The sequence below is a fragment of the Lepidochelys olivacea genome (genome assembly GCF_965140295.1).
Source record: "Lepidochelys olivacea isolate rLepOli2 genome assembly, chromosome: 6".
Classification (NCBI taxonomy): domain Eukaryota; kingdom Metazoa; phylum Chordata; order Testudines; family Cheloniidae; genus Lepidochelys; species Lepidochelys olivacea.
Window position 1 is genome coordinate 76,103,226 of NC_140416.1, and position 27,153 is coordinate 76,130,378.

Below are 27,153 nucleotides of genomic sequence, written 5' to 3' on the forward strand. Positions count from 1 at the left end.
ATGGTGAATTGCCTTAGCAATATAACAACAGGTGCATTGTACTTCAAAAGGAAAAACAAGTCATTGTATTAGGGTTTCTTTTAAACCCAAGAACATCAAATGAATTCATGTATATGGTGGACTTGCAATATTAAGGGGACAAATCCTGGACTTAGAGGAAATGGGATGTACGTTGAGGAGAAGTGTGGTTAGGGTAAGGAATCCTCCCTCCATGCCACTGAACAGCTGTAGAACCACTATAAGGTTTATAGTGCAGCTGCAACAGACTCTGTGGTTGCTTTGATTCCCCTTTTCCTCTTTACACACAAAGGTTTGGCTGCTAGATCTGCAAAACCCCAGTCACTGAAACACAGAATTCACCACCTCTCCCCCAGTACACCCCATCATATCCTCAAATACACAAGCCCCTCCACATTCAAGTGAAGAGAACGTTTTGTACCATGCATACATGGGATATGGATGGTTCTAAGCATGTCCCCATTCGATGTAGGGTAATAACAACCATTTAACTGCTGTCAAGACCTTCCACTCCATGGGATGAGGAGCGAGAATAGAATATCTAATTTAAATTCTTCCACCTGGGGATAGACAAAAGTAGTTTAGTTAAAATTCCTACAGTGACAACAGCCGTAGCGTCTCAACTAAGGATACAGCAAGAACTGGAGAAAACCAGAGGGAATTATATACAATAAATAATGTATTATACATTGGAGCTTTGGGGGGGACAACAATTCACTAACAGATACCTACTCATTTCTGTGCTTCTTTTCTCTATGTTTTGGTAAATTGTTTGGGGCCATAGTTGGGGACAAAAAAACTGGTTGGTGCAGGAAGGAATTAAAAGGGTGAAATACGGGGAGAAATAAATTGTCTGGCTAGCTAGATAAGGGATGGGGTGTTTGAATGACATTTGCTTATTTCCCTCCCTTGGTAACTCTCAATCAGTGGTGAGAGAGAGCATGCATACAATGAGATCTGAAGAAGAAAAAGAGAAAATTAAACAGACTAGAGTGAAAGGGAAGTAAACCTGAGATTTATGTTTTATTTTTATGTGTTAGCATTTATTCTTTTCTTGCCACAAGATGCTCAGCAAACTAATCTATTGCATTCTAATTCATTTCCCTTACAAATCATTCTTTTCTTGTGAATTTATTTTTAAAGCTGTCATAGAACTTTTAAAACTTTTTAGAAATGTTCTAAATTAATGTAAGCTCTGAGACTTGTTTTGGTCCTCCATTCCTATTACAGAGTCATGACTTTATACTGGATTTAGTTACATCTAGGAGTGATTACAGAAAACGTGGTGTTATCTGCTTGGTACAAGGACATGAGAGACAATTGCCATGGACTCAAAATAAATAAAAAAAGACTTTACCAGTGTTCAAACCATGGAACTACATTTCTGAGCAATATGTCAGTGACACGTCCATTAAAGTTCAGATTTACCATCTCCAGACTTAGGCCTGGAAACCAGGCACAGTATACAGACAACATTTTTTCAGGACCTAAAATAAAAATGCATGAGTGCATTGTTTAAATTTGTTATACAGCAAAGAATGTGAATCTGTAAATCTTTGCTCTGTAAATTATCTTTTCCTTTTGATAATTCCTCCTCGCATGATACCTTCTACAGTTTAATAAACTAATTTGTAGATGGTTGATAATTATTTGTTTGATGATAGTATTGTCTTCTCTGCTGCGAGTATCATCATCCTTTCTAGAGGTTACTTGATTGTTTCAACTGAAAATTTCTAGAAAAACACTAATATGAAAGTTTTGCTCCTTTGCTCTATCTCTGTCTCATCTTCCCATCTTTATAGCATTTTTGTTTGTATTTTCTCCAGTTTACACTTCCTTCCTATACGGTAGAGGCCAGAACTTTAGAACTGTACACACTATTCCTAGTGCAGTTGTACCAGTGCTAAGTGGTGAAACATAATTACCTCCTCTATTCTACATTCAAGACCCATGCATGACATACATCCTGGAAGAGCAGTGACTTACTTTGAAATGGGATTTCACCTTCAGCTCCTCTTGTGTTTGTCCTTTCATGATCACTTATAGTATTTCTCAGATTCACAAGTTTCCAGACAGTTTGTATTCATATTGTTTATTTCCTTTTTCTGTATCTATAAGTTTACAATTTCTGGTACTGAATCTCACCTCATGTTCACTCTTCTAGTCTCTCTCCAGATAATGCTATAGCTACCCTTTCAATTTTGTCATCACTTGCAAATGATTACAAGTAAATTTACACCTTATAATAATTAGTGATTAATAATTGACAGTTGTTTAATAATTACAGTTTGCACTTTATCAAAATAGTTTCTTTGTTATAATACAAAGGCCAAGTATTTTGAATACTTTGAGTATTTTGAAAACCATATTTGAAAATATAAAACTGTAAAATATAATATCTATATAAAATATAAAACTATATTTTGAGTATTTTAAAAACTATATTTCCTGTTGGTATATAACTTTATTCTGAACTGTAGAATCACTTTCTTAAACATCAATTCATTGAAATCTGATGGCAGTCAGTCTTTAGGTGAAAGTGGCAATTAAAAGAGCTACAAACAGCAGATGGGTAAATGAGTTTGAATTGTTTGACCATGCTAGAGGATGTGTCAAGAATGTTGGCAAGCATATTGAATTTGTGAGTGGGTAATGAAAGCACTGGGCAAGGGAAAAATGCTACTGAATACCATGAGATAAAAACAACCTAATCAGCTGGCTGCGTTTCTGGGGTAAAAGCAAAAAGCAGTTCTGAAAGTAATTGCAGAGAATTCACTGATGCATAAAGGAACAAGCCAATATATATAGGAATATTGCTGGTGGATGGTATTCCAAGACACAGACAGATATGAAAATAAAACCTATTTGGATCTAGAAGACAAACTGCTAAGGCCCTAGCAATTTATTTAAAAACAATGATGTCATTTCAATATAGGCTGAAACTAGCACACGGCATTTCATTTCATGTGATTGCAGAGCCATTGGCCATTATCTTTGAAAGCTCGTGGCGATCGGGGGAGGTCCCGGACGACGGGAAAAAGGCTAATGCTGTGCCCATCTTTAAAAAAGGGATGGAGGAGGATCCGGGGAACTACAGGCCAATCAGCCTCACCTCAGTCCCTGGAAAAATCATGGAGCAGGTCCTCAAGGAATCAATCCTGAAGCACTTAGAGGAGAGGAAAGTGATCAGGAACAGTCAGCATGGATTCACCAAGGAAAAGTCATGCCTGACTAATCTAATTGCCTTCTATGACGAGATAACTGGCTCTTTGGATGAGGGGAAAGCAGTGGATGTGTTATTCCTTGACTTTAGCAAAGCTTTTGACACCGTATTCTTGCCTGCAAGTTAAAGAAGTATGGGCTGGATGAATGGACTATAAGGTGGATAGAAAGCTGATTAGATTGTCAGGATCAACAGGTAATGATCAATGGTTCCATGTCAAGCTGGCAGCCGGTATCAAGCGGAGTGCCCCAAGGGTTGCTCCTGAGGCCGGTTTTGTTCAATACCTTAATTAATGATCTGGAGGATGGTGTGGGTTGCACCCTCAGCAAGATTGCAGATGACACTAAACTGGGAGGAGAGGTAGATATGCTGGAGCGTAGGGGTAGGATACAGAGGGACCTAGACAAATTAGAGGACTGGGCCAAAAGAAATCTGATGAGGTTCAACAAAGATAAGTGCAGAGTCCTGCACTTAGGACAGAAGAATCCCATGCACTGCTACAGACTAGGGACTGAATGGCTTCTCAGCAGTTCTTCAGAAAAGGACCTAGGGGTGACAGTGGACGAGAAGCTGGATATGAGTCAACAGTGTGCCCTTGTTGCCAAGAAGGCCAATGGCATTTTGGGATGTATAAGTAGGGGCATTGCCAGCAGACCGAGGGACGTGATCGTTCCCCTCTATTCGACGTTGCTGAGGCCTCATCTGGAGTACTGTGTCCAGTTTTGGGCCCCACACTACAAGAAGGATGTGGAAAAATTGGAAAGCATCCAGCGGAGGGCAACAAAGATGATTAGGGGACTGGAACACATGACTTATGAGGAGAGGCTGAGGGAACTGGGATTGTTTAGTCTGCGGAAGAGAAGAATAAGGGGGGATTTGATAGCTGCTTTCAACTACCTGAAAGGGGGTTCCAACGAGGATGGATCTAGACTGTTCTCAGTGGTACCAGATGTCAGAACGAGGAGTAATGGTCTCAAGTTGCAGTGGGGGAGGTTTAGGTTGGATATTAGGAAAAACGTTTTCACCAGGAGGATGGTGAAGCACTGGAATGCATTACCTAGGGAAGTGGTGGAATCTCCTTCCTTTGAGGTTTTTAAGGTCAGGCTTGACAAAGCCCTGGCTGGGATGATTTAATTGGGGATTGGTCCTGCTTTGAGCAGGGGGTTGGACTAGATGACCTCCTGAGGTCCCTTCCAACCATGATATTCTATGATTCTATGTAGCTTGAGCTATATGAAGACAAAATATTTTATATGCAGTGTTGTTGCAGCGTTGTCAGTCCCAGGATATTAGAGAGATGAGATGGGAGAGGAAATATCTTTTATTGGACCAACTTATATTGGTGAGAGAGACAAGCTTTTGAGCTTACACAGAGCCCTTCTTCAACTCTGGGAAACGAGAGGTGTGAGTGCACAGTACCTCTAAAAATTAGGTCTAAATGTCGCAAAGCTGGGCCTCAAAATCAGAGATTACTTTTGAAAGTTTGGCCATATATGCATTATCTGGTATAAACATAAGAATCACATGCACCTTCGATTTTGCAATAGGACTACGTTTGTTTACATATTTCAGTTATCCATTCATTATACTTACCAGTCACCGGTATTGCTAGTAATTTTAGCATGTTTTATTCATTCTTCTGACTTTCCTTTTTCCCTGTTCTGTCAAGCGATCTCCAATGTGTATAAAATATTTTGTCTTTTTATTTCAACTGTTTAATTTATTACATTAGTATTAGTTGGTCTCATCATTTTCCTTCTTCTTTTGACATTGATTTTTCTTTATTATTTATTCTGTCTTTAACTGTAGGTATGAACAGAATGATTCCTAACATACCGCACGCTAACATGTGGAATAAACAAATGTTAATTAGGACACATTCATTTAGATGACTCTTTTCTCAGTCCTACAGTATATATAATAATGAATTAATCACAAATATTACAATTCTAAAACAACATGACAATTGCTATGTCAATAGAAGTCTCAGTTTCATAGTTTTATATCTAGCTGGAATTGAACGTTGTATTTATATTGTACTTGTGTTTTTATGTTTGCTATTGCTATTTGTTTTGTTTGGTTCACTCAGTTTGTACACCAAACTGAATATTTAAAAAAATATTTTATTATTTTGAAACAGGCAACATATTCTAGTGATTATTTCAGGGGCCTAGAAGTCAGGAGTTGAAGAATCTGTTTCCATCTCTGACCTGACTCTTCACTCCTCACTTCCAACATTTTGTGGCCGCAGTTGGATAAGACGAAGGATTGATCCATCTCAACACAAAGACTGTGCAAATGGCTCAGAATGCATATACTTAACTGCTATAACCTATCAGGTGTACAACCACCTGTTGTGAGACAGTAAGTAAAAGGTAGTCTCTACCAGATGCCTTTGCAATATCTTTATCATGGAAATATGCAAGTTGGAACTGAAACTACTACACACACCTCCTTATTCCATCAGCTGGACCTCTGGATTTGAAGCCCCATTTGGGAGATTACAGGACTAATCCCTAAATCCCTAAATCCTTCCTCCTAGAGACTCGTTACTGCTAGGTATCGCCCAAGGAAGAAGAATCATATGGGAAGCTTTTGAAGGCAAAACCATGGCTAGTTACCACAGTAAATGTGGTTCTCTGTGATGATTGTTCATATGGGACCACCTTTCATAATTCTTCAGAAACTCAGAATTTCTGAATTAGAAATTTTTTACCCTTGAAAGAACAGCAATGGAGGGGGAAGGGCAAGTGACCCCAATGGACTCTGCTTGTTAACTTTTAAGCTCATATGCTGGGGGATGCTTCTCCCAAGAGCAAATCCTTCTGTCTATCTTAGTTTCTTATATGATCCCCATTACTGTAATATCTGCGTACCTCACAATCTTTATGGTATTTAACCTCAACACCCCTGTGACGTAGGGAAGTGATATTATCTGCATTTTACAGGTGGCTTACTCAGAGTCAGAGAGGCTAAGTGACTTGCCCAGAAAGTCTGGTGGAGCAGAGACTCAAACCTAGGGCTCCCAAGTCCTAGACTAGGACCCTACTCACTAGATCATCCTGTCTTCTAGATAATAATCTGGAATAGCCACAGTTACTATAGTAAATAACCAGTTTTTAATTGGAAAAGGTGAATAAAGTAAAAGGTTAATTATAGGGAAATGTTTGCCATACTTCTGATGCAAATGAGTACCTACTTTTTAGTAAAGCTGCCTTTCTGATGGTGACCACTGCATGCAAACTCAAAACAGGAGAGAAAGGAATTCAGAAGCCTAAGTAGTGAAATTAAAAACTGTTTCACATCCTTTTTTAGGTTTCCCTGAGAAAAATAGACATGTCTAAAAACTGATGCTCAACAGCCTTTTTTATTTCCTTTTCCCCTGTCCCACCTTGACTATCTCTTCAAAACTGTCACTTTGTTGTTCGTCACTCTCCCCACTCATTGGCACATTCGTCTCTTCTAGAATGGATGGAGATGCTCCTGTGCTTACTTGATCGCTACTCAAGAATGTCCAGGATCTTCTGGGCTGAAGATTGTTTCAAAAAAAAAATTCCAATCATTTGCTTCATAAGGGTTTTTCTTAAATGGCATTGTTAAGGAGAGGGATGGGGAGTGTCCAGGTTTTTCTAGGAAATCCAATTTCAATGGCATTTTCTCTCTACTGAGAGAAAAACTCCCACTTACTCAAACAAAACTCCCACTGAGGTCCTGAACAGAGATAAGAATTCAAGCAGATGAGTAAGGAAATCTCAGCACATTGGTGCTGCTTTCTGTTGCCCCCAAATAATTGCCAAACTCAACTTCATGAGTTCAATTTTCCCAATGGTATTTTGCATAGGTGGCAGGAATATCATGAGAAAGGAAATCCATATATCTCCACAATACCTAGGCTGAAATATCATGAGAATAATTGAACTGGTGAGATTTTACTCCACAACCAAACTGCAATTGGAGCCCTCAGCTTGGTTACTGATCCATATCTAATTTCACAATTATTAGACCAATTACGATCTAGGTGTCCTGAATCTGAGTCCCACCAAAATCTGAGATGTGTATTTGTATTTGGAATTTTGGATGCCTTCTCCTTTTCTGGTCAACATTCTCTTAGATCCTTACGGTGTGATCCCTGTTGTCATTTGTGAAGAAATTGTAATATTGCAGATGAGATCCATGATGTGGATCTGAGATCAGAAGTCTGCCACATGTGAGTGGCTGTCTGGGAGCTAAAGCAGCACATAGCATCAGTAAGTTGTTATGTTTCCAAGATGAATGAAATTCATTTTTAGTTACTCTGTTGAAGAACAGTTCATGCCTTCCCATCCAAATACCACATTCCATAATATAAAATGTAGCTAAGTGACTTCAGTATTTCTTTACCTTTCATTACTGATCTTATTTTTGTCTTTAGGCCATGAAGGGGCTTATGCCATTCTTAACTAAGCAAATAAGCAACAACATATGTTGAAATGTAAAATAAAATACGAACATTGAATCACCCTGTAGATGAATCATTGCCATAAAACAAATAATTTACATTTAAATAACTTATCTCCCTATCACCTAATTTAAAAGTTATCTTTTTTTTTCTCAACTAATTCACAAACTTATGGACTATTTTGATCATATTTGTGCAATAAAATTGAAAATTTCAGATATGGCAGGTAATCAATTTTAGTCACCTCATCTGTGTTTCCAATCTCATTACAGATTGCAATTTTCAGTGCAGATTACATGATGACCCATCAGTGGCTTTGTTGTTTCTGAATTACCGATTCTTCGCCTACTGCCAGATAAGAACAAAGCCTATGCATCAGCCTGACAGCTTGCAAACAGAAAATGGGCTTGTAGGATTGGATTTAAATCCCAGGTGTAGGGGATAATTACCACATCAGTCATGCAGTAACTGAAAAATGGTATTTCAACAAGAAAAATTACATTCCTTTTATAGTGCCAACAGAAATCATTATTTGAGGCTTCATACTGATTCAGTGTGTCATTACATGTGCACTGTACTCATTAAATGTAATGTTTGTTGCAACATAAAAAAGTTATTATTTCAGATACTTTTTGTGAAGCAGGTAGCTTAAATTCAAGGTTTGTGAAACCTTGACAATGTAGAGGTCATTTTGGCTATAATATATATCACAATTGGAACAACACTGGAACAATAAGCATTCAAAACATCTTCTATTGTGGATGATACAGAAAAGGAGATATGGAAAGCAGTAGTGCATAAATCCTATTTTTGAGAATCCCCGTGGATTAAACCCTTTGAAGCAGGCTTTTTTGATTCATTAAAACAAATAAAATGCTAATAAGATGCTATTGACATCTGTGTAGGGCTGTGTATTTTATGCACTTCCAATATGCAGAACAGCACATTATCAACAAATTCTTTCATAGTTTAAGGATCAAAAAAAGGAGACCCCTCCCTCCCCCGCAAATACTCTAGACCTTCGGTTACCCACTATTTAAATACAGACATATTTTATCTTGTAATTTTTACTTTGGATGGTTACATACAAGATTTGCATTGTTATCAAATAGAGAACAATAAAACAAAAGGCACATTCAACAGAGAAATCTTTAGGCACAGAGAATTATAATCTGGCTACCTGAGAAATAGTTATATTGTGTTAATTCATAGTGTTGTTTATAGTCATCAAGGTCCTCATCCTGCAAATCCTCACTCAGCAAGTAGACCCATTGATTCTACTGTTCACACAACTAAAGCTTTGCAGAGTTGGACCATAGACCTTCCCATTAAGGGTAATCAGAATAATAAAAAAGAACATGAAGTTATTTTGTTGCACCACTTGGCATACCTGTGTGAGAAGGGCCATAATGCATTGTAATTTTGTTACTACTTACCCTGCAATGTATTTCCATTGCTTATACATCCTATACTTTGCAACAAACCTCCTTTCTAATGCAGTGGTGGGTGGGCAACATTATGTGACGGCAGTGCGAAGCCTAGCAGCTAACAGCAAATCTCAGAAGTAGATCAACCATTTATAATTTTCTAATGAAGTAGATAATGCAGAAATACATCTGTTTATCATTATTATATTACACATGCAGGCCATAATTGCTCAGCACTGCACAGTATGCAAAAGAAATCACAGTCTTTGCTGCAAAGATCTTAAAGTCCAGTTAAACTAGGGGCCACATTCACTGCTTACAGATCCTTATTTCTTTCCCCCAGCCCTGGCTTGGTCCTAGTCTTGGCAAATGTCAGAGCAGCCTGGTACTGCTTTAAATTTGTACCAGCTGGCAATGGTCCTTTAGGACTACCTGCCACTTCTCCTCTCCATCTCCATCGTGCCCCGCAGGTGGTGTGGACCTAAGGAGGATGGCAAAAGGATAGATTACACTAGCTCTTTATCCATCGGGGATTCACTCACCCCAGTGGTACATCCAAGAGGATAATTAGGACCAGACCACAGGAGGAGTCCGTCCAGGAAATCTGCCCCAAGTCTGTTCATTATGGGTCTGATGCTACCCCTCCTAAAGTTAGTTGGAGTTTTTGCCGTGAGCTTCCATAGGAACAGAATAATGAGGTGAGATACTATGCTATATTTCACGTCATTTGCAGCTTATCTTTGTTGCTTGAATTTGCACTGTTTCTTGTAGAACAGTAAAAGGCTGCAGCCAGAGTAAACTAATTAAGCATAGAGTAATAGAGTTACAAGGAGTTGCAAGAGAACTGGAAATGATTTTGTAGTGATATTCAGGGAAAAAAGGCAGGTCTGCATGTGAATCAGGTGGCAATATTACAAACTGTATTAATATGCAGACAGGCAAAGTGAATGAAACTAGAAATTAATATTTTGTTCTGCTCTGCAAATGCCAACTCCTGTAATGCTGTGAAAAATGGAATTTAGCTGCATGAGTGCTATCAGTGCCTTGAATGTAATGGACAAATTGTGGGGTTGACACAACTGAATAGGGGATTATAAATTGTGCTCCAAACTCACAGTATTCTGAAGATCAGGGTTTTATAACTTGTATTTTTTTTTTGCCTTCTTCACAGAACTCTCCATGCCTAGTTGTCTACACAAAACTAAAGGTGCCTGAGTCTTTTGTTTTACTTCTAAATGAATATACTTGCATAATTTGTTAATAAAAAAAAAAAGAAGTGCTGCTCTTAAGCAGTGCAACTTCCAGTTTCTAAAAGAATACTTCCTTTGAATGAAGTAATGTCCCTGTAGTGCTGGAGAATTTGGACTATCGTACTGGAAATGGTAGGATTTAAGTGTATCTAATAAATATTCAATCAAATAAACAGTACAACTGCGCTGGAAAAATGCTTACTGTATTTTTCATTCCTGATCACAATTAATATTCAGTTCTTGCTTTGATTCTTTTGTTTCTATCCTTAGGGCCAAAATTATCAAACACAGGCAGCTAACTTGAACCCAGAAAATATAAACATAGTGAACAGGTAAATGGGCATGCAAAACACTAATTTACACTTGCAAAACAGGTAATTTCATGCACTAGCAGTAGTCTGCACATGCAATTACTCATCTGGTTCATGCATATGCATGTTTTTGAGAACAATTATCTGTTTGCATATGTGCATATATTTCACAGGCTCAGTTTAGGCACTGATTTTTAGTCCTTATAATTTGTGTGCATGTATAAACACCACTGAATTCATTTCAGATGGATTACAGGTGTGTGATCCTGTCACAGTAGGAGGCTGCATAGGATCAACCCTATAGGTTCACTTGGGAAGTCAGCTTCTACAAAGCCACACCTCCCCCAAATCTCCACTCCTTCCCTTTACCACCTAGGTATCTTCAGTACATCACCTGTCACTACACGAGTTCCCCTGACCCACCTGTTCTTCCCATACCACTCACTAATGGATATCTTCAATGGGAGAAAGGCCCCCCTCACGCTCTTGGCTGGGTACCAGTTAAACTCTCTGAGGTTCTTCCAGAGTCTTTAGAAGGTGCCAAGTGGCCACACTCACCTCAGCAAGCTCTATGGGGAGTTCCACAGGTTGACTGTGCCTTGGGTGAAGAAATACTTCCTTTTGTTTGTTTTAAACCTGCTGCCTATTAATTTCATTTGGTGACCCTTAGTTCTTGTGTTATGAGAAGGAGTAAATAACACTTTCTTATTTACTTTCTACACACCAGTCATGATTTTATGGACCTCTATCATATCCCCCCTTAGTCATCTCTTTTCCAAGCCGAAAAGTCCCAGTCTTTTTAAATCTCTCCTCATACAGCAGCCGTTCCATACCCCTAATCATTTTTGCTGCCCTTTTCTGAACCTTTTCCAATTCCAATATATCTTTTTTGAGATGGGGTGACCACATCTGCATGCAGTATTCAAGATGTGGGCATACCATGGATTTGAAGTCCCCACTGAGACACTGAGAGCAACTAGGTCTTAGGGTATGTAATACAGGTCAACTGTGACCACCATGTTATCTTATCCTATGCGTGGTCCAGTTACTATAAGAACACTAATACTATCCCCAGTAAGCAGGGTGTCATTTTTATTTTAGAGTTGGGAAAGCGTCCCTCCCTTTCCCCTTTCTCTCAGCTCCAAAACAACTGAAAGAATTTTACTCAAAGTTTCCAGTACCAAATAATTACCTTTGGGCAGGTACCAAGCCTGGAAGTTTTCAGCTTGAAAGATAACTGCTTCATTCAAGTTAAACTACTTTGAACAAAGTTAATCGGCTAGTGCAAATAAATTATTCATCAATTCACAGTGGGAAGAAAAGCCAAATAACCTATTTGCAAATTTTATTCAACCAGCTCTCATTATGAGCATGTGAAAACAGGCTGTTATAGTTGAAACTGTTTTGTACCTTAACTGTAGCAGTCACTGCCAGCGACTGCTACAATACTGTAATATCGCATGGTATAGGGTAGGATTTTGAAAGGCCTCCAAGGGTGTTAACACCCAGCACCCATTGAAAATCAAACGGACTTAGGTAACACTCTCTCTTTACTGCCTTTAAAAATCTCATTCCAGATCTTTCAGTATATTTAGTTAAAATGGCTTGTGTTAAACTGGGAGGTAAAAGGAAGCCATTTGGAACCTGTGGTAACAATATCTAGCTTGATCAAAAGCATGTTGATATCAAAGGTCAATAGCAAATTGGTGTGGGACTGGCAAATGGTAGTTACTGTCACTGTAGAATGCTGTACATCTGCAGCAGCCCTGCTGTGGTAGGCGGAGACTATTTTCTTTTCAATATAAATGCCGATGCTATGAGATTGTTACATCTACCAATTTGATTCGCTTTCAAAAAATGTCAACAGAGTGCAGTGGTGCTCACAATGAGTTAAAGTTAACTCTCCCCTCTCCACTCACGCAGATCATAGAATCATAGAATCATAGAATATCAGGGTTGGAAGGGACCCCAGAAGGTCATCTAGTCCAACCCCCTGCTCAAAGCAGGACCAATTCCCAGTTAAATCATCCCAGCCAGGGCTTTGTCAAGCCTGACCTTAAAAACCTCTAAGGAAGGAGATTCTACCACCTCCCTAGGTAACGCATTCCAGTGTTTCACCACCCTCTTAGTGAAAAAGTTTTTCCTAATATCCAATCTAAACCTCCCCCACTGCAACTTGAGACCATTACTCCTCCTTCTGTCATCTGCTACCATTGAGAACAGTCTAGAGCCATCCTCTTTGGAACCCCCTTTCAGGTAGTTGAAAGCAGCTATCAAATCCCCCCTCATTCTTCTCTTCTGCAGGCTAAACAATCCCAGCTCCCTCAGCCTCTCCTCATAACTCATGTGTTCCAGTCCCCTAATCATTTTTGTTGCCCTTCACTGGACTCTCTCCAATTTATCCACATCCTTCTTGTAGTGTGGGGCCCAAAACTGGACACAGTACTCCAGATGAGGCCTCACCAATGTCGAATAGAGGGGAACGATCACGTCCCTCGATCTGCTCGCTATGCCCCTACTTATACATCCCAAAATGCCATTGGCCTTCTTGGCAACAAGGGCACACTGCTGACTCATATCCAGCTTCTCGTCCACTGTCACCCCTAGGTCCTTTTCCGCAGAACTGCTGCCTAGCCATTCGGTCCCTAGTCTGTAGCTGTGCATTGGGTTCTTCCGTCCTAAGTGCAGGACCCTGCACTTATCCTTATTGAACCTCATCAGATTCCTTTTGGCCCAATCTTCCAATTGGTCTAGGTCCTTCTGTATCCTATCCCTCCCCTCCAGCGTATCTACCACTCCTCCCAGTTTAGTATCATCCGCAAATTTGCTGAGAGTGCAATTCACACCATCCTCCAGATCATTTATGAAGATATTGAATAAAACCGGCCCCAGGACCGACCCTTGGGGCACTCCACTTGATACCGGCTGCCAACTAGACATGGAGCCATTGATCACTACCCGTTGAGCCCGACAATCTAGCCAGCTTTCTACCCACCTTATAGTGCATTCATCCAGCCCATACTTCTTTAACTTGCTGACAAGAATACTATGGGAGACCGTGTCAAAAGCTTTGCTAAAGTCAAGAAACAAGATGCTCAGGCAAAGGGCGACACACTATCCACTGGGTGACAGAGAGGGCAAAATGCCTCTGGGAAGGTTGAGGAGTTTTCACTTAATCCTGCTTTTAGTTTATTTTAACTTGTTTTGATTTCCTGTTACAAATTGTATCCATTGAAGAAAACTCTTGCTGACAACATCTGTACTTTTCTTTCTGATGAGTCAGTCCAACAGCTTATCGTACATGAATTCCCAAATGTATTTGTTGTTGGTCAATGAACCACTGAGATTATTTATAATGGCAGTAGTGGGGCTTTGCTTTTTGAAGGAAAAATATGTGCATCATCCAACTACTGCAAAAAATCTACTTAAAGGACCTGAAGCATTAGGAAGCCCATGTTTTGAAATAAGTATTGTTCAATAATACTGTTTTGGGGGTTTTTTTTGCTTTTTTCAGAGAGCATTTTCCCCCTTCATTTCAAGCTTAATTATATTTGCCTTCTGAAATTCAGATTTGTCAAAACCAGGCATGCTAATTAAGAACACTGGTTAAGTGCCAACATAATTTACTATTATAATACTCAGCTAGTTATAGTCAGTCTTGTACCACCACAACAAAAATTATATGATCATTGGTCTCAATACATTTAGAGGAACTGGGGATGTTCTAAGAATCTTTCAGAGCTCTTGATACATTAGAAAATGGCAATGCCTTCCTACTAAGGAAGAATCTTGTTTCTGGACCTAAAAGAATAATTCTTAATTATTTTTCAGTACATTTACTCTCCTATTCTGTTTGACCAGGAAAAATTGTGAAATTCTCACATTTAACTCATATTCACCAATATCTTTAGTGAATAATTCTTGGTCTGTTGGTCACTCGTGAGCAACTGAAAGTAAATCAAAATTTGAAATTCATGCTCTTTAGGTCTGATCCAAGGCCAGCTGAAATCAGTGGAAAGAATCCCATTGACTTTAATGGGCTAAGGATTACATAATTGGCTAGTGTGGTATTGGAAACTGTACCATTAAGTGCTTTAGCTTCCCAGAGAAGAAGTCTGGGAGATGGGAGATGGGCACTGGGGTAGTTTACCTTCTGTTAAGTAGAGATAGTTGGGGAACTGCATCACTGAATAAAGAGGATCTCTTCCAAGCACCTTGAACCCCGAGTGATTAGTGAACACCACAGTTAGCTATATCTTTGGTTACTGTTTCAGTTTCGTGAACAGATGATTTGTATAAGTTATCAACTGTTCAAATTTTGCATTTCATATTTGAGTACAAAAGGAAGTTTTATCTGAAAATTCACTTTGTGCAAGTATTCATACTAGTGCAGAATGTTTGCAGAAAGCAAATACAAAATGGATATGAACAAAATCAAAATGGATGTGTTAAAAATATGACTGAATATTCATTGAAAATATTTTGAGGTATTTGTTCAATTTTATTTACTGCACACGTCACTACCCATTTCAAAGGGCATGTCTATACCCTGTCTCGTGGTATTATCAGATAAAATAAAACATTGCACAACCTTCTTAACATTACAGACCACAGAAATAGAAAAGTAGTGTGGAACTATACTGTTCATTTCATTTTGTAAAATACATGCTCTAATAATGCTCTAAAATACATGCTTTACAAGCATAATTGGATTAATAATGTTTACTTATATAGTAGAGAAGAATCATTCCCTTCACTGCAGAAATTACTGGTTGAAATTCTATGGTCTATGTTATGCAGGAGGCCAGACTGAATTATCTTACTGGTCTTTTCAGGCTTTAAAATCTGAATCTGTGCAAAGTTCTCTCTGAAAATAATTTGCATCAGTTGGATAGCAGTGCAAGTAATCACTTGCATTGTGCACTGCTGGTGCCTCTAGTGTCTATTCAAAATTTAGCATTTTTTAAAACAAACTGAAATCCCATTGGGGTTAGGAGATGGCTTTACATTTACCATATCTAAACACAATGCTCCCTTCTCCTTCTGCTTAAATGAGAATCATCAGATGCCAAGTTATGGAAGAGTGACATCTGGCTCCTTGGCAAACACCTCAGGCAACTGTGTTAATGACTTTGGAGATGGCTCTGGATCTGTAATAGTGCAATCCAGACAACAAAGTTAACTCTGTTTACTCTCAGACATCTTTTTCATTTTGTCCTTTAACTCACATTGGTTTAATTGATTACCCCTCTCATAAGTCTGACTTATAAGCCTTTCTATGTATTTCCCTCTGCTACAATATCGTTTTTGCAAATAGTGACGGCCATGCTTTTCAGCCAGTTATAGTCTGCATGCAACTGAAAAGAGAATGTCTTGTCATTTGAAAGTGTATTTTTAGTGCTTGATAAAATTGCATTTTGTAGATGATCACATTTAGTGCTCTTTGTGACTAGATAGTATAAAGGAAATATAGCCTTGTTGAATATGTAGGCTTTGAATTTGAAAACTATACCTAATGCTTCATTAGCTATAAAACTGAATTGTAAAAAGTGGCAATTGCAATAATAATAGTTATGTCTCTCAGAGGGCAAAAAAAAAAATTGTGCTATACTGTTAAAACAAAGTTTTAATCTGAAATTGCATGTGATGCTTTGATATGACAGCATTGTTTTCTAATGCTGAGCTTTCTTACCTACCCATGAGCAGTTTGCCTATTAAATATACAGGCAACAAAAATACCTAGATGCAGATTCTTTGTGCCAATCTAGTGGTGCAAAAAGAGGGAAACCTTTTGCAAGTCATCTGATGAGGATTCCCCAGTGTGGAGCAAAGCCTACACTTCCACAATTGTCCTCTCAGGAACATCTTGGGAGTTGTTGCAGTATGGCATAACTAAGCTATCCCCAGTTGGTATATGGCATATGTTCCCTTGGGGACTGTAGCTAACTAGTTCAAATTAGAGTAGCCCTTAGGCTGCTGTAACCCACACTGGTTATCAGGTAACCAATTTTCTGTTGTTATCCCACATGCTGCTGCAGACAGTAGAAGCAGGCTGCAGCAGAGAATTTGGCCCCTAGGCACTGAGATATATAGTGGTGGACAGTATAAAAACATAGGACTAGAGCCTCAGGTCCAGCCAGCCTGCATTTATCCAAGACCTAAAGGTGGATGAGAGGTAGTTGTAAGCCATCTGCCACTCCCATGATGCTACTACCACCTGCAGCTTGGAGACTGGTACTTCCTAGGGCCATTCCACTGGCTGGGAATTGCAGGAATGTAAAGTGCTCCAGCCATGCCCCTTCCCAAACCTGACATGCCCTATGCTGTGGGGACTAGGAATGTGAATTGTAGAGAGGATTATGCAGGCTTTTTGCAGGCTATGCCAGGGAAATCCCCAACTGCCCCATAAGGCCAGCCTAACGGCTGCTTTATACTGCCTAAGCAAAGTAGCCAGAAGGGGGTCTGAGGATCTAGCCCTTAGACAGACAGATTTTTGTAAAACTGCTATGCACCATCAAACCTGCTTTTCTACATAATGAAAAATCAATGTTATGTATGTCCATACAGAGATATTTTAAATTTCTTGTGCTTTGCTTCATTACTTTAGATATCTATCTATCTATCCTTTTGCTTGCCTAGTAGCTATTCAGGTATTCATTTATGCTATAGAAACACATTCCTGCTATTCTAACTTATATGTGAATGTTCTCGCCACACTGTAGAACCAAAGCATTTATCATGTTGAATGAGGAACAAATGAAAAAATATTTATTTTGCCTAGATTTTTATTTATTTATTTTTATTTAGACATTTCTTATGAAATATGTATAATCCATTCAAATGCCAAGGTAAATTACAGTTGTGGGATTACAAAATGTCAATTTTTAAATTAAAAGGGGCTCAGTGTAAAATTCTAGGTGCAGCTCCTTAATAATGACATTCCACATTGTATTTCACCAAAATACTACCTAAAGTTGCTGATACAGAAAAAAAAATTATATATATATATATATATATAGCTCATCAATGTTTCCCTATTTAAGTGGCTAAAGTTGCAAGAACCAATTATGGACGTTTGCTATGCTGGCTGCTTCACCGAGACACAATAATAAGAATAATATAGACATTACTGCCAAGGTGAAATGTCTTTCAGCTATGAATTATTCTTGTTAGGAATAACACAATCTTTCTTTAAGAAGTTGTCAGTCTCTCACTGAACTCTCTTGTGCCTTCCTTAATGCAAAACTTCAAGCCTTATAAGAAAATCAGTGCTGCCAGTAAGGGTGTGAACAGATGTTTTATCTCCACATTGTGTGCATAAATGCAAGTACTCTGATGTAAATTGATCAAACTGTAGAAACAAATCATTTAAGATTTGTGCAGTGATTAATAACAGAAGCCAGTAATCAAATCTTCCTGCCACCAGCACATCTGCTACAGAGAATTTCTAGTTTGCCCTATTATGCAAATACGTAATAAAACAAATACATTACTTGATTTAGCAGCTGCTTGAAAAATATTTTTAGGGTTTTTTTTTAATGTATTGTTTTTACGATTGATAGCTGCTAATATGGTCTAATTCAATTATGTTTATGAAAAGGGTCACAAAATTGGAAGAATCATTTGTGTTCTTTGTTCTGTGACTAGTGCAGAATTTTAAAACTTTTAGCACTGCTCAGTTGCACATAGCTCCTAGATTGATAAAGAGTCCCAGATGTTTTGGAACACACAGTGACAAGGAAATAGTAGGAGAGAGCATGGTTTGGTAGGGCCCAGTGCTTCAAACACTTCACACAGGTAGTCTCATTAATGTCAATGGAATTACTTACATGAGTAAACGTGTGTTTGCAGAATCAAGCCATTGATTTGTGTCTTTATTGTTGCCCCTCCTCCAAGGTATGGCTCAAGCCCCCTGCCTGATGCTTGCTACTTGCAGTGGCTTCTCCCCTTTCCTGAGAAAACTTGGATCCTAGTTCTTTTTAGGGGAGCCTGGTTCCTCCACCCAAAGTGACTCCTCATTGTGGCTGGAATACGAGCATGCTGTCCACTGGGAAAATGAATGAGGAGAGGTAAATATGCTGGAGGGTAGGGATAGGATACAGAGGGCCCTAGATAAATTAGAGGATTGGGCCAAAAGAAATCTGATGAGGTTCAACAAGGACAAGTGCAGAGTCCTGCACTTAGGACGGAAGAATCCCATGCACTGCTACAGACTAGGGACCAAATGGCTAGGCAGCAGTTCGGCAGAAAAGGACATAGGGGTTACAGTGGATGAGAAGCTGGATATGAGTCAACAGTGTGCCCCTGTTGCCAAGAAGGCCAATGGCAATTTGGGATGTATAAGTAGGGGCATTGCCAGCAGATCGAGGGACATGATTGTTCCCCTCTATTCGACATTGGTGAGACCTCATCTGGAGTACTGTGTCCAGTTTTGGGCCCCACACTACAAGAAGGATGTGGAAAAATTGGAAAACATCCAGCGGAGGGCAACAAAAATGATTAGGGGACTGGAACACATGACTTATGAGGAGAGGCTGAGGGAACTGGGATTGTTTAGTCTGCGGAAGAGAAGAATAAGGGGGGATTTGACAGCTGCTTTCAACTACCTGAAAGGGGGTTCCAACGAGGATGGATCTAGCCTGTTCTCAGTGGTAGCAGGTGACAGAAAGAGGAGTAATGGTCTCAAGTTGCAGTGGGGGAGGTTTAGGTTAGATATTAGGAAAAAATTTTTCACTAGGAGGGTGGTGAAACACTGGAATGCGTTACCTAGGGAGGTGGTGGAATCTCCTTGCTGGCACTCAGTTGGCACTCCAGCATAAAGCCCAACAAAGAGTGACATCCCCCCAAACAACAATATAACATAGGGAGACTTTACTAGGAGCAGGAAAATAGACCCAAGGAAAGAAAGGGTTAGAATTAACTAATAAATACTAAACATCACCAACTAAACATTCACAATTTATCCCAATCCTCAGCTCCCTCCTGGGCACCTTCCCAGGCAGATGATATGCTCAGAATGCGTTTGGAGACAAGTGCTTCAGGGTGCATGCTGGCTGGCTTAGACAAACAAAGGCGTCCTCGTATACTGTCTTCAATCCTGGGTGGATCAGGGTCCTCTCCTGGCTCCTTGGTCTGGGGTTCTTTGGAGATCCTGGCTGGCTCTCAATAGCCGGCACCAGGTCAGTTCTCTGCGTCTGTGGACACTGGTCTCTGCAGGGTTGGAACTGCCTGAGCTATGCACTAGATCTCACAGCAATTCAAAGACTCCCCTTGTGGAGAGTGGGTGTTAATCAGAGACCATCTGAACTGTTTGCTCCTCAGATCCCAAGCTCAAATCGAAACTAGTCTCTGAGTCAGGCTGTCCTTTCACTCTGTGGGGCTGAGAAGCTCTGGCTGACCATTGGCCCAGCAAACTGCGTGACGATATCTAGAGTTCTAGGAGCCGGCTAACTCCAGGCGTTACATTATCATCACTGTATTACTGAAAAGGACTATAACCTCACAAAGCCAGTTCTAGGAAACTGTGTCCCTTGATGCCCCCTGAAGAAATTCACCCCTGTGCAAAGGAAGGGGTGACAGACCTTTTTACATTTTCACAGACCTTTTTATCATTTAAGCCCCACTTAAATCCTATTTTGAGGGTTGAAGTGGTACACTCTGTAGCCCTTATCCTGTCCTTCTCCACAGGAGTGAATTTCACTCAGGATGACCACAGCGGCGCTGCACAACAAAACCCAGAGAGAAGGAGCTCCTAAAATCATGGTTTACTCTCTGTTATCGATGATCATTATTTAACATAAAAAATGCAGTAGGCATTTTATGGAAATGGGTAAGCAACAGGCAGCCAGGAAACAGTCCACACTGGAGGACCAAGCTCTGATATAGGGCACAGCAGAAAGAAGTTTACTGGCGGAGGAAAAAAAGGAGGATTATATTGCATTGTGGGAGTGTAACCATCCTCACTCAGGGTTGATAGGGAAGCATGGCCTTCTGGTCAGGGCTACAACGCAGGACCAGCAGCGGCTGTTGGTGGGGGAGCTGGGCCCTCCCATTCAACTGGGCTACCAATGATTTGGCAACCGAGGCTGCTTAAGGCTGCCCTCCCTGGGCCACTTCCTATTCCCCCCACTCACCAGCTCAGTCCAAGGCTTTTCTTTGCTGGGGTAGTCCACACCAAGAAAGTAAAAAGGAATTACCAATGTCCAGGTCCATATGCAGGGAAGAGGGGAATGCTTCCCGCTCTGAATGTTTCTAGGGTGGGTCCTCCCTTTCTCAGGGAAGGCCCTTTGGGGCAGTTGATTTCAGCCTTCCCTCTGCTCTGCACTGCTGCAGCCATGGGCTGCAGGTCTGCTGTCTTCCAGTCTGCCACCAAATAGGCTGTTTCCCTGTCTTTTAATTCCATCACCAGATGGAGCATTTTCTGTAGTGTTGCAGGACGGCGCTTGGCTGGACCCAAAGTAATTCCATAACTACTTGTTGGCTACCATGGGGTTTGTACACCCCACCACAGGGAGGGAGAAATACATTTGAGTGGGCTGGAAAATGCAATGCACTGGGCTAAAGAAGCTGCTACCTTCCACATAGGGTAGCCACTGATACATCCCCAGAATATCAGACATTCCAATACCTCTGGGGCTAGCATGAGCCTCTCCCCACCTCTGCCAGTGTGACCTCACAAGCACCATGTATCCATGGTCACACTGCATGGAGGATGCCATTCTGAAGGTCACACTGGTGAAGATGAAGCAGCATGCTCTTCAAAATGGCATCCTCCATGCACAATATCAAACAAAACCACATCTGGTTTTACTGGACAGGGGACAAACCAGACAAAACCAGGACTGTCTAGCTTAAAACCAGATTTATGGCCTGCCTATCTCCATATGATGCTTGGAAGAAAGTATATACAGTGTTGTCACTCTGCCCCACCCCCAGTGATGATTCCAGTCTGTGAAGAGAGGACTCTACTGAGTCATGCATAGGGGGCGGGAAGCCAGGGCCACAGAGACATCTCCACTCCCTTTCTGTTCTATTAATGATCTCATGCTATGTCAATCACTGTGATATCAGGAGCACCTTCCATTAACACACCAAGTACCAAAAGAGTGGAAGCTTCTTGAGGTCATTCCTGTTTATCTCATTTATTTTAATAATAAAGCTCTGCTAGTTTGTAAGTCAAAGGAGTGTTACATAAAAATGATTGCATCATTAGAACAATAAAAGTAAACTTTTTAAAGCTGCTTTTGTTCTGGGATAACAAGATCTATTGAGTACTGATTAACACCTTGCAGGACATGGTGTGGGTTTTTCAGATGTCACCCTTAAAAAAATTGTATCCTCTCTGCATGGATGTTAGAGTTCCCATGACACTTTATGTTAAGGAAGGAATTTGTTGCACTCTCTTTGGTCAACATTTGTCTTTCCTTTTCTGCTGTGCAGTACCAGTTGGCTGTCACCCTCCATCCCAAAGGTGGCTGTTTTTCAATTATTATATATATATATATATATATATAATTGTCTCATGCTCTCAGATCCTTCACAATGAAAGGCACCATTTACATTAATATAATTATCATTTTCCCTCTTTTTTTGATTATATCATGTACATTGAACTGAATCACAGCACATAGGCATGGAAACTTCTTGGCTGGGTTGGGTTCTTGCTTCACTTATACTTGCATTTATTCCTCACACAATTATATTAATTCACTAAAGTTCTATCTTGCTTGTACAACTGAACAACTGTGTTTCTTTCCCAGCATGTAACTTATCAGTAATCCATCTGGCTTTTCTATGCTTGTTGATCCACAATGGCAAATGTTATGAGTTTACAAGGTTCTCTGAAATATGCTTAAAAGTTTTGTTTGACCCATATGATCTTATCTGTGCATGTACCTCCTTTCCTGTGTAAGCATACAGACGAATAAACAGACTTTGTTAGTGTTCTGTTAGATACACCAGATACTTGAGTGGCTGTTGAATTTAAAAGACCCTTAGGGAACATGGGCTTTTCAGAAACGTTTGTGAAACATACTGTCGCAGCCAAAAATCCTGTGGTGCTGTAAGAAAAATTGGGTATCATTTCACACAGAGGTTTGCAGAGCAATTGAGACTTGCTAAACATTAATAGAGATTAGGTCATATTCAGTATCTTTCTCCAGCACTGAATGAAATTAAAAATTCCACTCGGTCAATTTAATATTGGCCTAGACTTCATGTTGTCTGTCACAGAGTGTGTGTGTGTGCTTGCATGCATGCACATGAATTAACACACAAGAGAGACACAGATGGTGGGTAATTAATAAATAGATATGGCTAAAACTATCATCATGGCAGATTAAACTATTGAGAGCTATAGCTGGTTGTATATTATTGATCAAGTGTATTATTTGGTGAATTTTACCAATTTTTAATCAAACAAGTTAGCGTAGTATTCAACTATCCACAGCTGGTCACTAGAATAAACTAAATTAATACGTTTTTGACCAGCTCCAGTAGTGGTAGCCTAATCAAGTATTTAAAACACTAATCAAGGTCTTTTTAAAGTTTAAGATGAAAAAACTAGAAGTTTTTACAAATATCAAAATGTCCAAACTGCTGAAATCTCAAAAAAAGAAATCAATGAATGTTATTGGCATGAAAACTCCTGTTCATACTGATAAACTTTAAACAACAAAGAATTGACCATATGACAAACAGAACAAAAGCCAGAGTGAACATTATGAACAATTTTTGTCCTGGTCATACAACCTAAACTGCAGGGGTTCAGCTCCTTTCTAGGTTCTTATATTGGCACCCAGGATCAATGTCTGAGAACCTCCCGAATAAAACATCAGCAACAATAACTCTTTCTTCTTGCCCGGCTGAGAGTACCTTCCTCTGCATGCCTCTCATCAATTCCTAGTGAGTGTTGTGTTTGGGTGACTAAACCTATTTCTATGGGGTGGAGGATCAAACCTGGTTTCCTTGATCGAAGAATGAGAATGCTTAGCGCTTCAAGCCCAGGGCATGGTGGTTTATACAACTAGACACATAGCCTGAACTATTCCCTATGCTGAATTATACATTTTTACAAAATATTGCTATTAAAACAGACAAATATGAATTTCAAACAAATATCCTTGAGCTCCCTATGCCAGCAAAGTATATTGTTTTGGGGAGATGCATTTTAATAGTTGTCACAGAGCAGAACGAGTTAGTGTGTCAAATTTATACAACAAAATCCCTGAACAATACTTTCTAAGAGAAGGTCCTATAACTATTTGGATATCTCCTATTCATTACTGGTAGAATACACTGATGAAGAATCAGCATGCCTGAATTCACCAGATAGCCAAAAAAAACCAACAACCCCAAAACCCAGCCATCTGTGAGGCAGCACATGCCCTTACAGTGAAAATGAATTCTTCTAAATATATTCATTATCCACAGCCACCACACTGAAAATGTAATCTCCATATTGAAAAGACCTTCAGTCCCTGTTTCTGATAGACAACTGGAAAAAGAGGGAGAAGAACCCAGGAATCACTTTTGAAGAGTCTGGTACATAGTTATTCAATTGGTTTGGCTGAAGCTAGAAAATCCAGCTCTTCTAAGGCAATATTTCTCCCCTCCCCCCATCACTGAAGGCGATTGTGGGTTTCTATCAACAGACAATATGTTGATTAAAACGTCTTTATGACTATTTTCATTTATTTTTTCCCTGTGTATTGCTGTTTTTATTTTCTGCCTCTGGATAATTGCAACAGAAAGAAGGCCAACTAATTCAAATTAGAATATTAAAACAAAACAATAATGGTTAATGTGCAGACAGAAAGGATTAGAAGTTTGGTGTGAATTCATTCACAGAAGTATCTAAACCTTCCTATGTTTATTCAGGTTTAGAATCATAGAATATCAGGGTTGGGAAGGGACCCCAGAAAGTCATCTAGTCCAACCTCCTGCTCGAAGCAGGACCAATTCCCAGTTAAATCATCCCAGCCAGGGCTTTGTCAAGCCTGACCTTAAAAACCTCTAAGGAAGGAGATTCTACCACCTCCCTAGGTAACGCATTCCAGTGTTTCACCACCCTCATAGTGAAAAAGTTTTTCCTAATATCCAATCTAAACCTCCCCCACTGCAACTTGAGACCATTACTCCTCCTTCTGTCATCTGCTACCATTGAGAACAGTCTAGAGCCATCCTCTTTGGAACCCCCTTTCAGGTAGTTGAAAGCAGCTATCAAATCCCCCTCATTCTTCTCTTCTGCAGACTAAACAATCCCAGTTCCCTCAGCCTCTCCTCATAAGTCATGTGTTCTAGACCCCTAATCATTTTTGTTGCCCTTCGCTGGACTCTCTCCAATTTATCCACATCCTTCTTGTAGTGTGGGGCCCAAAACTGGACACAGTACTCCAGATGAGGCCTCACCAATGTCGAATAGAGGGGAACGATCACGTCCCTCGGTCTGCTGGCAATGCCCCTACTTATACATCCCAAAATGTCATTGGCCTTCTTGGCAACAAGGGCACACTGCTGACTCATATCCAGCTTCTCATCCACCGTCACCCCTAGGTCCTTTTCCGCAGAACTGCTGCCTAGCCATTCGGCCCCTAGTCTGTAGCGGTGCATTGGATTCTTCCGTCCTAAGTGCAAGACCCTGCACTTATCCTTATTGAACCTCATCAGATTTCTTTTGGCCCAATCCTCCAATTTGTCTAGGTCCTTCTGTATCCTATCCCTCCCCTCCAGCGTATCTACCACTCCTCCCAGTTTAGTATCATCCGCAAATTTGCTGAGAGTGCAATCTACACCATCCTCCAGATCATTTATGAAGATATTGAACAAAACCGGCCCCAGGACCGACCCCTGGGGCACTCCACTTGACACCGGCTGCCAACTAGACATGGAGCCATTGATCACTACCCGTTGAGCCTGACAATCTAGCCAGCTTTCTACCCACCTTATAGTGCATTCATCCAGCCCATACTTCCTTAACTTGCTGGCAAGAATACTGTGGGAGACCGTGTCAAAAGCTTTGCTAAAGTCAAGAAACAATACATCCACTGCTTTCCCTTCATCCACAGAACCAGTAATCTCATCATAGAAGGCGATTAGATTAGTCAGGCATGACCTTCCCTTGGTGAATCCATGCTGGCTGTTCCTGATCACTTTCCTCTCATGCAAGTGCTTCAGGATTGATTCTTTGAGGACCTGCTCCATGATTTTTCCAGGGACTGAGGTGAGGCTGACTGGCCTGTAGTTCCCAGGATCCTCCTTCTTCCCTTTTTTAAATATTGGCACTACATTAGCCTTTTTCCAGTCATCCGGGACTTCCCCCGTTCGCCATGAGTTTTCAAAGATAATGGCCAATGGCTCTGCAATCACAGCCGCCAATTCCTTCAGCACTCTCGGATGCAACTCGTCCGGCCCCATGGACTTGTGCACGTCCAGCTTTTCTAAATAGTCCCTAACCACCTCTATCTCCACAGAGGGCTGGCCATCTCTTCCCCATTTTGTGATGCCCAGCGCAGCATCAATAAGAGTTTATTGACAAACCTCCTCAGTCAAGAATTTTTTTTTTGAGGGGGAGACTCCCATTTGAAGATAATTTCTTATGGAAAGTCCTGAATTTGGTCAGGCCAGAAATGTCACGTAATAGCTTTGCCAGCACTATTTCTGCATCTACTCCCAACCAAAAGTAATAAATGCCAAGATGTATTACATTTTTTCAGAATAACTAACTGATTTTTAGTTATATAATCCATACTATCAACATGTGTAAAACACTGAGCTGCATTTGGCTTAAAGGAGATTTGAAATGACAATGGGTCAAATTCCATCCTTAGTTGGGCAAAATTGACATTTAAGTGAGCAGGTGTTGATATGATGGACAATGGAGGAGGTTAAGGCAAAGCTCCACAAAGCTTTCACATAGTTTTCTACCCAATTGTTTTCTTTGGTAGGGAGGGTCTTTTCAAACACATCATGCCATCTATGGGTCTCCTGCAGCCCTCCTACAACCCCTACAGCCTCACCATCTGGGGCTTGACAAGCCAGTGCCTCCCACAGATTGTTCCCACTTGCCATCTGGGTGATCTTGGGCATGTCACATCCCCTCCCTGTGCCTCAGTTTCCCATCTGTAAAATGGGGATGATGATCCTGACTTCATCTCTAAAGTGCTTTGAGATCTACTGATGAAAAGTGCTATATAAGAGTTAGGTATTATCATAATAGTAGTGGTATTAAACAGGTCTCCCCCCCCCCCGGGGAGAGAAGGTAATGGGAACATAATAGAGCACTGGGCTGTACTGTATTTCCATTCAGATTTTCCTAGATATCCACTGGGGATAATGCACTTCCTCCACTGCTGCCCCAAGCCACAAACCCTTCCTACTGTGAGTTGCCAGATGCCCATGTCCTCCGCACATCTCATCTGCCAATCCCATGCCCTCCACAGCATCCAGGAAAAGTGGGGTTCACTGCTGTAGATGTGGTTGATTTCAA